This window comes from Choristoneura fumiferana, chromosome 10 (assembly GCF_025370935.1).
Source record: "Choristoneura fumiferana chromosome 10, NRCan_CFum_1, whole genome shotgun sequence".
NCBI classification, from domain to species: Eukaryota; Metazoa; Arthropoda; class Insecta; order Lepidoptera; family Tortricidae; genus Choristoneura; species Choristoneura fumiferana.
In genome coordinates this window covers 8,178,293-8,193,681 of record NC_133481.1, presented here as the reverse complement: position 1 = coordinate 8,193,681, position 15,389 = coordinate 8,178,293, and the positions used below count along the sequence as shown (strand labels likewise).

The following is a 15,389-nucleotide window of genomic DNA, read 5'->3' as shown; positions in this document are numbered from 1 at the left end:
GTCACCTATCTACGTCTCCTGACATTACAATTAAATAAACAAGGTACCCGTACGTTCAATTTATCCATACTTATATATGTACTCTGTGTCCATACGAATATTTGTTAACAATCGTAGGCGAGTGTCTGCCTACAAATATAATACATTTATATGATTCATTAATTTCCAATGACTTACCTAAATAATTATACAGTATCGATTCGTCTACTAACATAGTTCGTTAGCATAACCATTGTCACTAATAAATAATTTATGAATTCTATTATTTTTTATATCTTAATACATTTTCCCGTAGGCATAGGTTCTGTTTTAATGGAATTAAACGTCTCAGGTGCAACTGGTTTTTACGACTTAACGTTTTCACTTATTGGAGTGGTTACTAGGTACTTACGCTGAAAATAGACCCTCTTATAGGTATAGGTAGACTATCAGAAATTCTTACTTAATATTATAAATGCGAATGTAAGTATTTTTGTTTGTTTGTTACGATTTCACGTACCCGTAAGGTACTCAAACGATCATCATGAAATTTGGAATGGGTAGTTCCTGAGAAGGAAATAGAATAGTTTTTATTCCGGAAAACTGATTAGGTACCAAGTTCCCGCCGGTGACCAATAAACTAATTTTTCGCAGATGAAGTCGCGGGTAACAACTATTTGGTATATTAAATTAAGAATCTGTGAAGGACATAAGATAGTTTTATCCTGAAAAATTGTATAGTTCCGGCAAGCGCGAGATGAGTGATATCTATTTGGCATACTTTGTAATGTCCGAAACTTATTACGCATAAACAGGTTTCACATAATTTATTTACGCCGAATCTTAAACTTGCCGAAATTCAGCATAATTCTTTATAAGTCGAATTATTGTTTACCCGACTATTATATTAGCATAATATTAACATTAAATAATATTGTTTAGCATATATGTAAGTTGAAGAAGCCGTGGTGGCCTAGTGGTTCGACCTATCGCCTCTCAAGCAGAGGGTCGTGGGTTCGAACCCCGGCTCGCACCTCTGAGTTTTTCGAAATTCATGTGCGGAATTACATTTGAAATTTACCACGAGCTTTGCGGTGAAGGAAAACATCGTGAGGAAACCTGCATAAACCTGCGAAGCGATTCAATGGTGCGTGCGAAGTTCCCAATCCGCACTGGGCCCGCGTGGGAACTATGGCCCAAGCCCTCTTGTTCTGAGAGGAGGCCTGTGCCCAGCAGTGGGACGTATATAGGCTGGGATGATATATGTAATTAAGCCGAATTTTCATAGCCCGAAATCCTATCCAAATCTATGTCCGAAAATAAATTAAGTACTATTTCTTGATTAGAGTAAGTAATGGTAGGTAAATATAAAATCGATAAATGGTAAAACAATATAATTATTATAATTATTACTAGAATAATTGGTTATAAGGTTAGGTAAGAATTATATTTGTAACGGAACGAAGAGCCACCAATAAAAGAGGCACGGTCATAAAAAGGGGGGACGGAGAGGCGAAGCCCCCCGCAGGGGGGGCTCGGGGGCGGGGGCTTCGATTAGGGTTTCGATTTTGCTTTTGAGGTACGAAATCTTAAAATAGAAGTGAGTAAGAATGGCTAACAAAAATATAGGTACGACGTGTACGTAATACTTGATTATGAAATTGCTCACTATCGATAGGAACCGCGCACCCAATTTAGGCACGCGAGCAACCAATTTTCTCGGTATCTACCTACTTTTAGTGCTAAAATTAAGTAAAGGTATCTAATAAGCATAAGAGTAAATGTATTTGGCAAATTTCGGCACAGCAAAAATTACAATCCTACTATATTATAAATGCAAAAGTGTGTTCCTGTCCCTCGGAGACTATGCTGATTTCCCGCAAAATTAGCCTAAGTTAATTTAGTATAAGTATCTAGTAATATTTTTTTATCTAAGCGTCGTTGGTGTCGGGGGACCGCTAAGGTTAACAGAAAACTAAAGTACATATGTTGTATTTTTTAAAGTATTAACCTTAGCGGTCCCCCGACACCGACGACGTTTAGATAAAAAAAATGTAGATACTTATACTAAATTGCGAAAAATCAGCATAGTCCCCGCGGGATAGGGATAAACGAGTTCTTCGCAGATGAAGTCAAGGGCAACAGCTAAGTAGTGCATAATTATTTTTTACTTTTTAGTTGTCTTTTTTAGTGGCGTTTTTTTTCGGGAGTTTTTATTTTTATTTTTGCTGGCGTTTTTTTATGTCGGGGGTTTTTTTAATTTTTAATTTAAGTTTTTTTGACTGTAGCATCAGCTCGTCGTGTTGCCACCACTGCATTGTATGTAGAATCAATTACTGATCAAAACGAATCCAAACACGACAATTGTGCTATTATTTTTTATAGAGTGTACTAGTGTGCTGGATATCCTGGCTGCAGCATCAGCTCATCCTGTTGCCACCATTGCATTGTATGTAGAATCAAATACTGATCAAAACGAATCCAACACGATATATCGATCTGCTATGGTTTTATCAAGAGTGTAACTATAGTGTTCTGGATATCCTGGCTGCAGCATCAGGCCGAGAATTCCATAAACATGCATATTTGTATAGAATACATGGGTGTTTCAAAATTTAGATCCCAAATATGTTTGAAAGTAAAGTAAATACCCATTATGCGTCTTACTTTCCTACCGCAGCGAACAAAAGAGCTGATGATCTTAAAACGGCTGAACCGATTTTGATAAAACATGTCTAAGAACCATTGCTAAAAAACCTGCTTTCAAATAAAAAAAACCGCATTCATATCGGTCCACTGGTTTAAGAGCTACGATGCCACAGACAGACACACATAGCGGTCAAACTTATAACACCCCTTTTTTGCGTCGGGGGTTAAAAAACGGTGTGCATAGGCTTTGATGGTTTACGCATGAGAAGCCACGGGTAATGGCTAGTAAAAATAAAACGAAGAGGATAACTTAAAATTAATCAAAGGTGCATATTAAAAAGAAAATAAAAAGTTATAGTACCTACGAGGTATCTACCAAAAGATGCAAATAAGAGACACACAGCATGATGCCGGACCAAGCCGCAGCGCTTAATAAGTATTTCTTTCACAGATATAAAATAAGATATGCTTTGCTCTAAGTCCATCGGAAAAAAAAAACTTCTTTTAGCGATAATAAGTTTAAACATTTTCTTGAGTAACCCGACCTTCCGATAAAATTGAATAGCTTTTGGGCAATAACTCATATAAGAATTAGACGTACCTACCTACCTATAGGTACATAATTTGACCTCGGTTACTACATTACGATAATTGTATAATGTATTAAATAAACATAGTGCAGAGGAAGTAGACATAGGGCTGATAGAACAAATAAATCCGCGCTTCCGTTCTAATATGGATCCAGCTAATATAAGCTCTACAATTACAAAAGGGTAACCATAAAACTGATTACATGTTCTGCGAAACGCGAACATTACGGGTAATAAACATTAATAAGCGCAATAAACCTAATTTTATAATTCACCGCGCGCGAGATTCGGAATGCGCTAATCCCGATGCAGTGCCGGCAAAAAAAATGATGATGTTAATTCGTAACATGGGTATTCAAGAGTTAGTTTTTGTGATCATAGTCTTCAGTGTCCATAAACTCACTATCTTGTGTTTATTTTAAATTTGATAAGGTTTATTCAGTCATGCATTCGCTTTGACTAGTCTTGCTCCACCTTACCTTACTTACATTGTTGTTATATATTCTCATTTATAAAATGAACTGAGCTATCGTAAGTACTTTTTCAGTGTTGGTCCAGCTAGCAGCTTACGAGTATTTACTCAATATCACAGCCACTAGCTTACAGAACATTACCAATGTAAACAATACCCTATTCCTTTTAATAATAGCGACCGTTTTGATGATAAAAACTAATAAGAATTGATGTCTACAATGGCATTGACCTGCAACTGTAACAGCGAGTTTGCGGCGGATATTTTCCAAACCACGAGTATTCCGGTAAAGGCGAACATCACTCAAAGTTGCGTGTCTTCAGAGATTGTTGTGATTCGCGACTGTGACGTCACGGCACTCGGCAATAAGGCACCGACGCAGAAGGATGTAATGTCATACGTCACAAAAATAAGAAAATATGGGAAACGAAAAAAGTATTCGCATGGAACGCATTTGTCATTGAAACAAAAACAAAAACATTTGTGACAAGTGAACCGAAACAATGAAACATGAAAAGTAATAACTTAATGAAGGGAACGGGCGAAAGATTTAAGACGAATTTTGCTCATTCGTGGTATTAACTGGCGGAGGAAAGAAATCTCTCGGTGGCGACTAATGAAAAATAATTTAGGTGTAGACAGGCGGCATTAATATAAATAAATAATAAGGTGACGGTTCGCACGGTAGTTCATAAATCCCGCACGCTGCGAGACGTCACAATAGTAATATATTAGGACAAATGTTATTACAAGCTCGACTCGTTATGTTATTTTTGTTCGTTCCCTCAGTCGGGATACAAGGCAAACAGTCGGGCGCTGCGACGCCGCATCAAGCTCGCCGCCGGCCGCTCGCGGCGCCCGCCCAGCTAAAACGGCGTAGAGTTCCAATTTTAATGAATATATTTTTAATTACATTTAATGCCTAAACTTTTGGTATAAATAATTAAATACTTCAACCCTGTCTTACATTATTGTTTAGCAAAGTTATCTACGCGAGCTCAGTCATCATTGTCTTAAGCAATCTAAATGTGTTGCACGTTACTTCACAAAGTGTGCTATCAAGCGGAAAAGGCTTTAATTCCCACAAAAGGGATGCCACTACCTCAACTATCCGCATCTTTGTATAGTCCCTACTTTGAAATTTATGGGCCAAGTTGGTGTGTCCGAATTAACTATACCTACAATCTCTACCTACTAACGGTTAGAGTTGGGAGCTCACTTGAATGTACCAGAAACAGTGAAACACCCGCACCCAAGGCAGTGCCCGCCTCTTCAACTCTGATCGCTTTAGAAACTTCCAAGAACAACTGACCAGATGTTATAGTTGTAAATTTGGGCCGAATCAAAATTGTTAAAAGGGAATAGCACAAGAGTCCAGCAATATAATATAGACAACCGTAAGACATAAACTCAAACTTTATTAATAAGCTGTCGAGCTTGCCACACGGTACGCACAATTATGTTACCGTATTTCGATTTTAAACTGAAACCTGCTGCCATTCACCGGTTATAATATAATCCTGGTTAAAGTTCCCGTCATATAATAGACGTAGAGAATGGTGTTTTGTTCTCCCTGTTTACATAAAATACAAATATTTTCGTGGTAGAAACGATAGCGAAGTTTCACTGAGAGAGATGGTTTTAGATTTTAGTACAAACTAGCTTTTGCCCGCGGCTTTGCTCGCGTTAAATTTGGTGTAACACAAATTTACTTTCCACGATCTTTATTTTCGTGTATTAGTTGTATTTCGGAGGGTTATATTTGCAAATTTTCAAATTTCAAAATCAACTTTGAAGTCCTGTTTCACATCTTTAGGTCAGTGTTTCACAGCTCAGTTGTTTCAGAGATTACCCCAATAAACAAAGTAACAGACAAAGTTTAAAAAGACAAAAAATCCTTACTTAGTGCACTTCTATGGTCCTTTATCCTCGTACACATGTGTGCCAAATTCAGGTCTGTAAAATCTTTAGTTTAAGCTACGCGTTGTCTGTCAGTCAGTCAGCCAGTCACGGTATTTCGTAGCACGGTATATATACTGTTTTATAGGTCTGGATACATTTTGTTACGTAATGAGTTGAATGGTTTGGAGTAGGTAATTAATGTGTCCTAACCGTTAAGGAGTTATACCTCCCCAAGGAACCCACTTGCCAAATTTCAGCTTTCTACGACCAGTAAAATGAAAAAACCCGTTTTTCCCGTTCCCGTAAGAATTTTGGATAGTCTTTTCTCAATACTCTTCTACACTTCCCAAGCAATCTACATGCCGATTTTCAGCTTTCTGCGTCCAGTAAAACGAATAAAAAGTCTAGTAATTATAGTTCATAGGATTCCGTTGAACTGAATATGTAAATCCCGTTTTTTCCTTATCCAGTGGGAATTTCCAAAAATCCTAAAAACCGTTTTTTACTACATATTATAATCACCTACTTCTATGCCAAATTTAAAGAGCCTAGTTATTAGAGTTACTGAGATAGGGTCACTCGGAATCGAATATATAAATCCCGTTTTTTCCCGTTCCCGTGGGAATTTCCAAAAATCCTTCCTTAGTGTGTGCCTACATTGTATAAGGTATCTATGTGCAAAATTTCAAGTCTTCCAGGTCCAGTGCTTTGGGCTGTGCGTTGATATATCAACAGTCAGTCAGTCAGTCAGTTTAGAATTTTATATATATAGATTTACGCTAATTAGTAAGGATGCAAATAACCAGCCCCTTAACCAACCACTCACATGCTTTTGTCAACTCTAGTTGCCTGTCAACGCTCTTATTTTGTTAATGAATAGAGTTCAACTCAAAATTCAAAGCATGTGAGTGGTTGCAAATTTAACGTCAATGTCATGAAATTTTTAATGCACAAATACTTACATGTAAACGCTTAGTTAGGTATCGTCAAGTTTGTTCCTGTTAATGCGCATCAGCACAAATCGGCACGTGTTTCTCATTTTAATGAGGCGTGCCCGGGACGTCAGGCGAAACATGTGACAAATTTAATATCTCGCCGTTTTGGTGGAATTAGAGATATTTCATTTATTCCCTTTTTATTCACATTGTTTGTCAAGCTGGTGCAGCGTTTGCTGGTTTGCAAAATTTACATCTAATAAGGTGATATAATGTACCTATACAATTTACTTTAAAGCAAATGTGTTCTCGCGACTCAGCATAATAAATGTTTCCACTCAAAAACTGACCTATTTAATATCCTTCAGTTCACCGACTAAGGAACGTAATGAACAAAATACATCAATATTCCTTTGTCTAAATTGCGTTTTGCGAGAATGCGGCTGGGCTGCTGGGTACTGAATGAGATAACGCGTTCCTACTGTCGGATAATCAATTCAGTCGCATCTCCAACGATGGAAACTATGTACATACATCCTGTACCCCTGTTTCCATTCAAATTGAGATTTTACGCGAACGCGATCGAGACGTATTTTGTAACCGAAAACTTACACTAAGGGCACTGGTAAATTGTGTTGAGTCAATTTGATTTATCTAAATTATTGTGGGTTCTTTTCCTGGCCTTAAAGCCAAGAAATTGACAAGCTAAGGGTGTAATGAGAATAAATACCATTCCGGTCAAGCGACTTCTAAATTTTCAACTAACTGGCAGGTGATAGAACCTTGTGCAAGTTCCGCCCGGATTGCTACCACCATCTTGCTAGCTAATCCTTCCGTGAAGCAGCAGTGCTTGCAGTGTTGTGTTTCGGCGTGGAGAGTAAGATAGCCGGTGAAATTACTGGCACTTGAGGTATCCCATTTTAGGCCTCTAGGTTGGCAACGCATCTGCAATCCCCCTGGTGCTGCAGGTGTCTATGGGCGGTGGTGATCTCGTACCATCAGGAGATCCACTTGCTCGTTTGCCATCCAGTCGAAAAGAAAAAAAAACACGAGTAGGTATATTTGTATATGAGCGAGACAAAAAAGGTCAGCCCATTAGCATCGAAGCAAACGATCGCAAATTAAAGATCAATTTATACATTTCAATGCTCAAATTCAATATCCTTTTTGTAACCAATCATCCTCTTTAATTGTTGGACATTGTAACTTATCTCCCAGAATTTTTAAAAGGTTGAAGTTTATAGCTCGGGGTAATTGGCGTTGGGAAATATTTATTCAAAAGTCTAAGGTTACGTACCATCTTTATTATGCTGAACAAAATTGTAATTGTGTACAAGATAAATACTTTTCAAAGTCTCCTATAACGTAAACTAGTCGCATTAAATTCCTCGAAACTATTTGAAGGATCAAAATGATCAATATCTCTCTTAGTTGATTTAACTTTATAATGCAATGCAAGGTTAATAATAAAGGAAATAAGTTAAATGTTACGACTTCTTGCATCCTAAAACGCATATTTTTTTCCGTTAAAGTCCATGGGAATACCATGCGACCCCATGACTTTTAATTTCATCACAATACATGACCAATGTTAAGAAGCTTAAACATAAATTGAACGAGTTCGGAGCATGGAGTATTTGGTGAAGTAATTAATTTTTGTTAGGGTGTTCAGTTTAATGGGCTGCGGACATGTGGCCGCGGGCGGGGGGCTGCCACCAGCCGGCCGGCCATATGGTAACAATGTCATGTCCGATTCTTAGCGTATTGTTGGGTAAATGTTATCCACATGCCTACGGTCCAGTCATCAGGGATGACTGTGCGACATGCGCTAGTGTGATGTAGATAAATAGCCGGTTCCCCGCTGAGCGGACTACCTCGCTATTTTCGGTGCGATTTTGGTCCTATGCCGAACAAAATTATGCCTCTTGCGCTTACTTCGCAAAGCCATATGCTCAATGAGGACCCGGTATCGGTCTGTGGGACCCAGCTAATCACTCATTCCAAATCCGCCAGGTGTATAGTAAATTTTAAGCCGAGTTTAGACTTGCAAGAAAAACCGTGCAAGTTGCATTACATTGCGGCGCTCGATTGACTACTACAAACTCGTTGGCTTTACGGCCTCGCAAAGTAATGCAACTTGCACGATTTTTCTTGCAAGTCTAAACTCGACTTTAGACTTGCAGAAAACTTAACCGAAAATTCGACGGCTGATTTCACATGGGTTGCCATTGTAGCAACAATGCAATTCACGCTTAACCTAACAATATATTCTTATGTATGTACCAACTGTGCCTTTTTATATCGCACCAGTATTGAATCATGTAAAGCCAAAAAAAAAGGTAGACCCCACCTCTTTCAAACAAAATTACGGGTAATTAATATAATTTAGTTACCTATGACAAATTAAAGTCTTCTTATGTACAATTATTCCGTGTCATCTAAAGATATGGGTAGTTGGTTCACATTTACAATTTGCGGTCTTCCCCAGACAATAAGCCGCGCGCAGTATATGCCCGCGATACATAAAACGTACGCACTCACTCCCGATTAGGTATGTACTTTGATCGCCCATCTCCCCGGATGTCGCAGTCGTTAGTAACTGTTTTGCGAACATTTCCCCCAATAAACGCACTTTAATTTTAGAAAACGAACGTAATTCGCAACTGTTCCTGTCGAGACGTTTTCATGCCTCTATAAAGTTAACAGTCTTGTTTATTAGATAGCCATACTGCAGTCAGTTCGCAAATAGGCATTCATTACGTGATGATACAAATACGCTGCAATGCAAACCAGGTTTGCTCAATATACGCTCAAAGACAAAATCGTTCATGTGCAAATGTTAATAAATAGCACGTAAAACGCAGCAGAAATACTGTGACGGACGCCTTGATATTCTAGCTGAAATAAATAAATATTGAAACGGGTATTACTATGAAGCGAATTACATAACAGTTTTTGCTTTTTTTTTTGGATATTTCATACCGTGTAGTTACGAGTATGTTGTGAGTCACCAATACTCGTAGGTACTCTTAAATTAACCATTCATGGACCATTGAACATTGATTCATTGAGCGAAAGTCTCCGTTTCAGCTTTTGCATGTCCGGCTGTCTTTTATCCTCAAAAGGTTGCATTTCTAAAATATTCTTGTGAAATTTTGTCAGCTGGTTTTAAGTTGTGTCAATTTTAAGGATTTCTTAACGATTCAGTTTTCCTAATTTTATTAAGTCAGATGTGTAGTGCTAAAATTAAGTGTTTTATAATAGACGCATCTTGGAATTATTGTTTTATGGTTACATTTACCCTAGATAAATATGTGAAAAATTGCTCTATGAATGCAAAAATCGATCTATGTATGTAGTTTAGTTTTACCTCTGGGAGAACATGTTATATCGAGTTGTAGTCTGAGCTTTTGACTCTTAGAGTGTCCGACCATGCGTCATCACATCAAAGCGTTAGGATTGATCCCGTATTAACCAGGGTATTCCAGGGTGAAAAGGAACAGAAGAAGACGCAGTTACACCTGGAAGAACCTAATAGATCAAACCTCGCTGTCTTTTAGCAAATTTAGTTAATTAAACGTTGATTCAAATACGACGCATTCGATTGCGGCATCTACCCAGTATTAGGTTACTGTGACTGAGAGGTACAAAGCTAACGAGCTCGGCTGCGCAGACGCCGAACCCGCACTCATTTGCGACAATCGCTCACTGAAAGCTGATTGGTTAATTGCTTCGTTTAATCAATTGACCGCTTGAGAAGCACGCCGCTCAGTTCATGCAGGCACGGTTATGGCTACCTAATGCGCAGTAAATCCTAATTAGTAGACTTTTTCCAATAAATACTCGTAGTTGTAAACGCAGCGTCAATTTTTACTGGCAATGGCATGAGAGCATAAGTTTTTGCTGTGAATGTAATAGTACATTACTGCAGAGACCTGCAGTAAGTAAGCCATCCTGGACGAGTAGAAGTTTGATGGCCGAACCGCCAGGTGAGCCCATCAATGATACGTGGCTAGGATGATAGTTACTGGTCGAAGCTTGTATAGTGCTTTTCTCAAAAATGATGATAATGGTGATAGTGAAATGACGGTGATTGTGATGTGATGATGATTATGGTGAGGATGATGGTGATGGTGATGATGATGATTGTCAGTGGAGATGATTATGATGGTCGTTGATGGTTATGATGATGATGATGGTTGGTAATGATGATTTTGATGATGATGCTGATGATTGTTAGAGATGGTGAAGATGATGGTCGTTGATGGTGATGATTATGATGATGATGGTTGGTAATGATGATTTTGATGATGATGGTCGTTGATGGTGATGATTATGATGATGATGATGGTTGGTAATGATGATTTTGATGATGATGCTGACGATGATGATGATGATGATGATTGTTAGAGATTGTGATGATGATGGACGTTGATGATGGTGATGATGATGATGATAATGATGACATAGACCCATTTTAAAATACTAGTTAACTACACCCAACACTGCCGCTCGGCCCGCACGCTGTTTGTGACGGGTTCCAAATTTTTAAAGGAACCCGTTACTGTCCAGGAAGTAAATTTAATACACACTTCCTGGACAGTTCGAGATTACTTCCTGGACAATAGCCTAGTCTCCAGGATGCGTTACTTTCTACGACGCTTTTGATGAAGTAATGGCAACATTTCATACCAATTTTGAGAAAAAGTAATTTTTAGGGTACCTACCTATCCTATCCGAAGGGTAACAAACTGACTCCTATTACTGTTGCTACACTTTTCGTCCATTATTAGTTCACTGGGATGTATCTCAATAACCTTAATAGATAGAGAGCTAAAAATTGGCAATTTGGCAATTATTATTTTTTTCAGTATAATATGCTATTTGTTCATCCTGCCTATATACTAAGAAATTGGGAGGCAAAAAAGGCGATTAGTAAAAAAATCCTCGATAGATTTGAGCTGTTTATAGGGTCCTTAATTATTCTTATAGCATGCTTATACAGAAATGAATAATGAAAATTGAAAAGAAATGCTTATGAAAATTTGATGACTGTATTTAGCTTTAACCGTTTGGCTGTAAAACAAGTGTGACAACGTAACGTAACGGTAACGACACGTGTGAACGGTTAAGTAAGAGACGGAAATAGGGTTCCATATGCCATATGACTAATAGTATGTTATAGCATTTTCAAGTTTTTAGGTGTACACAGATTAATAATTGTTACGAAAATGTGTAATTTTCGTTCTAGATGGGTAGATACCCTAGGCGAACTAGGCGAAGTGATCCTAACATCAACGATAAGGGTTGCTAGTTCCAACGCTTAGAATCCGATTTGATTACAATTGATGGGATGTTTACAAAAACAACATAACTACACACTAGATATGATTTTACAGGAAACGAAAAAAACTAAAACTGCCGTCCTAATTAAAAAGGACGACAGTCCAAAAATAGTTATTTGTTATGCAAGGCTGGAAAGTGACTGTTTGGCACGAGTGCTTATATTGAAACCTGAGCAAGCGAAGGATTCTAGGATTGAACCACGAGCGAAGCGAGGATTCTTCGCTTCGATTCGCTTCGCTCGTGGTTCAAAAGAAGAATCCTGAGCGTAGTCGAGGGTTTCAAAGGCACGAGATGCTAAACAACTTTACAGCAAAGTGGAACACACAATTTTTCACCTCACGACAGCGAGAAAAATAGTAGGTAGATGAAAGAAAATAAATTGAACACTCTTATAAATCAGTTTCAGGTTATGCTAGCTAGCTTATGCCAGTGGCTTTTTCTAAATCTCAGAATTCTCGTCCATGGAAATATGTCAAAATATATTCACGTTCTTGTCTCTATAAAAAGAGGGAATTTCGAAGTCCAAGTAAAAGTTCAGCTTTCTAGATCCAGGGTTTGGGTTGGACGTTGATAAGTGAGTTAGCCAAGTACTATTTACATTTCATTATGCAAGTAGCTAAACCTACTCAAAGTTAAAATAATTATTACTAGAATTGGTAATATTGACATTGTGAACTTTTTCCCTCCAGTAGGTGCGTTCTGAATTTGACCACATATCTATAGATATTTATTTGAGGTTATTTTTGTGAATAAAGACGAAAGAACTTATGTAATAGAACAAAATGTAAGTAAATGTTTTCTTTTTTTTGTATTAATAAATAACAACAATAATAACAAGAATGAAAACAGTAACGCATTTATATTAATGAAATAATTTATGACAAACCACGTTTCAGAACGTGTCATTGTGCTTTTTTGCGGTTGCGTTTCCGAATGTCTTTTCATCATTTGATATCTATTTTCTTCTTGTTTGTTCTGTAACGTATTTTTTTTTGTAATTATAGACGCATTTGAATAATTTCAGAAAACTGAAATGAGCTTTATTATTACTACATAAATGTTTAGTAATAAGAATGAAATAACAGATTTAAATATTACGTTAACAATGTATGACGAACTTTCTTTGTGAACACTTCTATATTCAACGCTTACTTCCTCAACCTTGTATTACTCGAATTTTTTGTGGCCAGATACAAGGTTGTGAAAGTAAGCGGTCCATATGTATTTTCAAGAGGGCACCCGTTCACGATAACGTTTCAGATTTCGAAGGATAAAGAAAGCTTTTTCGAGCTAGTGAGGTGAAAATTAAATTTCGTTTTTTTACACTTATCCATATATTAAACATCAATCTAACATGTGGACATATTTTTGAAAAATCTTATTAAAAAATTTAAAAAATTTCGCAAGAAAATTTAGCTCATGTCCAAAAACATGACATTTCCTTAGCAGAATGGCCTTACAAACACACAACAGTCAGAAACAGTATGCATTTTACTTCTTATCTCATCTTTACTAAGAGTTAAGAACGCATAATTTTCTGCTATATGCGTTTTTAGGGTTTCCGAGCCAAAATGGCAAAAACGGAACCCTTATAGTTTCGCCATGTCTGTCTGTCTGTCTGTCCGTCCGTCCGCGGCTTTGCTCAGGGACTATCAAAGCTAGAAAGCTGTAATTTTGCACGGATATACTCGTATATGTAAACTATGCCTACAAAATGGTAAGTACTTACAATAATAAAAATAATAAAAAAATAGTCTAAGCCTATTAGACAGTATGTACCAATAATTTATCTCTGAAACAAAATAAGCCGGATTATTAGAAATTACGCGGTTTTCCAATTTACTTAAATTAAAACCTTTAAAGTTTGTGAATCATGCTACTCACCCTACCTACTTTACGTTATTATCAAGTACGTAAAGGTCAAAGTAGATCTCGTTGTAGTATTTATATTATTAAGAATGCATTAAAACTCATAATAATATAGTTTTTAATTGTAAAATCACGCAAATTAGAGAAATCGACAATTATTTTAATACGGCTTTTAAAGAGACCTCAAAACGTTTGTTATTTTATTACGCTGAATAAACTTTATATTCGTTTGTCATTATCGTAACTGACATTTGCCTTTTCCATACACAAATCAAAAATATTTATTTTAGCACAGCACGCAATTTTTGGAGCTAGAGGTAGGTACCTAGTGAAACATTAAAGGTATCTATTGTCAGTAAGGACCTAGTACGTATGATGCTATAATATAATCATCTAAATTAAAAATACTGATATCTCTGGCGTCGCCGGGTGAACATCCTGCAAAACGCATGCCGGTAGTTTACCGGCAACAGGCAAATTCCTTTAAGCCCGCGCCGCACGGGGCGGCGGTGCTCCAATCAGCAATGTCAACATGGACACCCACGGTCTACCAGTGCTAACTACATCTAAACCAAATCAACTCATATTTTCTCACCTGCCTAGGAATTCAATATTATTATATTTAACTCGTAAAGGATAGGTAAATAAACCCCACCGAAACGTGAAAGTTGGACTAAACGATGTGACGGGAATTCTAAATACGTACTGAAAATAAATAAAATAACAATTATCTACTCTAAAAACAAATTAAAAAAGTGTTTACATAATTTACAATACAAATTACGTTTCCGCTAAAAACTGGCGCGTCAAAACAAATTCTGTAAAACTTACCCATTAGGGCAAATTATGCTCCATCATTCCAAATAAACTGCGTTTCCGACAGAAAACTCACACCAGCACTGGCAACTAATTTGCATCCAATTTCATTCAAAGCACTGCGCACTTTTTCTACTGAAAAAGTTCGTGAAAGTTACGCGAGTGGTGGACGCATGGGTCGTGACGCGGCCGGCGGCTCGTTGGCAGGCTGGCAGGCGCCGACTGGCGCTGCGACCGCGACCGCGGCCGTGGCGCACGCCCACCGGCCCTCCCTCCTGTTGCCTTCTACCCTTCGACTACGGACGGAACTTTAGACGCTAATAAAAACTTATGCTCACAAAAAGTCCGCTGCTATCGGGACGTGTTATCGTGCTCGATTAAATATATCGGACCACAACAGGCATTTTTTGAAAACTACGGTTTTACAAGGACTTTTCTTTTAAAATGTAAATATGACGCTGTTTTTTTTTTTGTTTCAAGACATATTTTTCAATTTATTTATTATTTTTATATACGTATATAAACATTACAGATCTCTGAAACTTCTCTTACTGGATAAAAAGCAGGTAGCCTAATGTCCTTCCTCGGGACGCCAACTAGGTATCTCCATAACACCTAATTTAGTCTAAATCGGTTCAGTGGTTGAAGCGTGAAAAGGTAACATAACATACAGACAGACAGAGTTACTTTCACATGTATAATATTAGCAAGGATTAGTAAGTTGCTTAAAAAAACTCAATAGCTTATTATTTTATTTTGAAAAGTCGGGTTACGGACATAACTAGTCGTAAGACAAAAAGTCCCATGATACGCATAGCTATCTCTGTTCCA

The 15,389-nt window shown here is 37.5% G+C and overlaps 1 protein-coding gene across 1 annotated transcript in view; it reads right to left on the bottom strand.

Moving 5' to 3' along the window:
- Positions 1 to 14,770, bottom strand: part of beat-IIIc (beaten path IIIc) — a 99,278-nt gene extending 84,508 nt beyond the window's left edge. Inside the window, exon 1 of the mRNA XM_074093373.1 lies at positions 14,574 to 14,770. The gene's annotated coding sequence lies outside the window, so the exon portion shown is untranslated. The remainder of the gene's footprint in view (positions 1 to 14,573) is intronic.
- Positions 14,771 to 15,389: the final 619 nt, after the last annotated feature.